This window comes from Camelina sativa, chromosome 8 (assembly GCF_030686135.1).
Source record: "Camelina sativa cultivar CO46 ecotype springtype chromosome 8, ASM3068613v1".
Lineage (NCBI taxonomy): Eukaryota > Viridiplantae > Streptophyta > Magnoliopsida > Brassicales > Brassicaceae > Camelina > Camelina sativa.
Window position 1 is genome coordinate 6,415,452 of NC_141887.1, and position 2,617 is coordinate 6,418,068.

Sequence of the window (2,617 nt, forward strand, 5' to 3'; positions counted from 1 at the left end):
CATACTTCAACACCATAAAGTGAGTGGGAATCATGAAACCTCTAATCTTGATTGGAATATCCTCTAAGACACCTTCAGGAATCCTTCTGGATCGATCAACTAAGATAAGAGAGATCTTAGTTGGCTTGAAATCTGTCATCCCAAGTCTTACAACAACAGAATATGACATCAAGTTGATATTAGAGCCGAGATCACAAAGAGAGTGAGGAAACCTTCCTGTGGTGATAGAGCAATCTAACACAAAACTTTCAGGATCTGGTAACTTCTCTGCAATCCTACTTTGAATCACTGCACTCACTTTCTCAGGTACAACCACTTTCTCTTTCCTATCTTTCTTTCTCTGTGGAGGCTGATTCAACAAAATTGAGCTGACATCCTTGGTTAGCAAAGCTCCTTCCTCAGGACTCAAACCATTAGTGACCATTCTCTTGACATACCGCTTAATCCCAGGAGAAAACTTGACTGCATCAATCAAAGGCATCTCTATCATCACCTTGTCCATCATAGCCTTGCATCTAGCTTCTTAAATCTCCTGCTTAGACCTCCTAGGCTTAGGAAAAGGAACCTTAGGCTTATAAGCTTGCTCTGAATCAGATGGTGGAACTCGAAAAGAAACCGGAGCTGGTCGTGGGGTGTGTCGATCAACGCTGATGGAGCATTGATCGATGCTTGGTGGTGATTGCGTCGGTCGATGCAGTTGGGTGACGTCGATCAATGTTGGTTCCAATATCGTATCATTGTCTTCTTCCTTCACCAAAATCGCATTACAAGCATGCTTGGGATTCGACTCTGTTCTTCTAGAAAGAAGTTCCTCTTGTCGTTTAACATATCCAGCAGTCTGAATCACTTGATTCTCCAGCTTCTTAACATGAGTGTTTAATGCATCAAACTTCCCAGTCATCTCAGTGTATACAGAATCAATCTTCCCATTGAAGTCCACTTTCAACTTCTGTTGACCTTCCAAAATCTGTCCAATCATTGATTTCATCTTGCTCTCTGAATTGGGTGGAGGGAGGGGTTGGTAAGTAGAAGAACCATAGTTCCTAGTTAAGTTGTTGTTTGGATTTCCTGTGAAGGAATTCTTCTGACCAAATCTCAGATTTTGATATCCAGCTCCATACACGTAGTTGACATCGTCTTCTGTAATCTCTGGCTTTGGCTCAAAAGTCTCAACATCTTCAGCAAAATGGACAGACTTCTTTCCCACAAGAAGATTGTGCACTGTATCCAACTTAGCATTCACTACAGCAAACTGATTTGAATCATGGCCTTCATGTGCTCTTTTCCGCTCTAGGTCCGCATTCTTAGTACTGTTTCTTGAGGCTAGCTTTTCAATCAACTGTTCAGCTTCATCTGTTGTCTTGAAATTTCCATCACTAGCAGCATCCAAAGCCATCTGATATCTCCAGTCAATACTGCCGAAAAAGATACTAATCAACTGCACTTTTGAGAACCCATGATGCGGACAATCCCTCTAGTATGCTTTGAACCTCACCCAAGCAGCTTTGTAAGATTCAGCTGGTCTTTGTCTAAAGGTGGAAAGCTTAATTCTCAGCTCATCTGACATTGCATCATCATAGAAGTAGTTGAGGAAAACCACCTTGATGTCATGTTAGGTCTTCAGAGATCCTGGTTTCAACTGCCTTAGCAAATGAGAAGCTTTCCCAGCAAGAGAGTAGGGGAAAAGCTTGCAATATGGATAGTTCTCTATGACTCCATTAGCCTTGATGCTTGTGACTATATCCTCAAAGTGCTCAATGTGGTCTAGAGGCTTCTCATGTGGCAAGTTCTGGAATGGTCTTTGTCCAACAAGAGCAAAGTAGGCAGGCTTCAACTCAAAATCATTCCTTGGGAATGGAGGAGGGACAATTGCAGATCGGTTCTCATAGAACAAGTCTGGTCTGTTGAAGTCCGCAAGAGTCTTAACAAGCTCTCCATTGTTGTCCCGTCTAGCCTGGAGGTTCTGCTGGTTATTACCATCCAAATTGGCTCCATCCTCACCGGCTCTAGCATTGCGTCGATCGACGCCAACGTTGTGTCGGTCGATGCCATCTGGGTTGCGTTCATCGATGCCATCGTTGCGTCGCTCGACGCAACGTGCATTCTCATCGACCACGACGAGTTCTTCCTTAATACCCCGTCCTTCAGCATCAAATTTTTGGCCTTGTTCGTTGCGCACATGACCCTCTTGATCCCACAAAACTCCAGCCTCATCTGGTCTCAATATGATTGGGTTGACCATCTTTGCTAATTTGGCTGCTTTCGTGTTTTCACGCTCTAGTTGTCCTAACTCTTGGTTTGTAAGCTTCACAACTAGACCAGTAGGATTTTTCCTGGTGCTAGGCTTAGGCATGTACCTGAAACACACAAGAGAAAAGAAACAAAAGCGTGTGAGTAAAATAAGAAAAGAAAAATTTAGACAAAATCAAAGACTTTAGTCTAATGGTGAATCAAAATAGTCCTCGGCAACAGTGCCAAAATTTGATATGCTCAAATTTAACCCTGAGCTACTCTCTCAAATTAAGAGATCAATTGTAGCACTTAGGGATCGAATCCACAAAGACTCTAGATTCACACAATAGATTTATTAATCTTTTAATTATGCTAAACCAAAATA

The 2,617-nt window shown here is 42.4% G+C and overlaps 1 non-coding gene across 1 annotated transcript; it reads left to right on the forward strand.

The window, feature by feature from the left end:
• The first annotated feature begins 1,451 nt into the window (after positions 1 to 1,451).
• Positions 1,452 to 1,558, forward strand: LOC147939757 (small nucleolar RNA R71). Its single transcript, XR_015564896.1, has one exon. It is a non-coding gene; the product is annotated as a small nucleolar RNA R71 (small nucleolar RNA).
• The last annotated feature ends 1,059 nt before the right edge of the window (positions 1,559 to 2,617 follow it).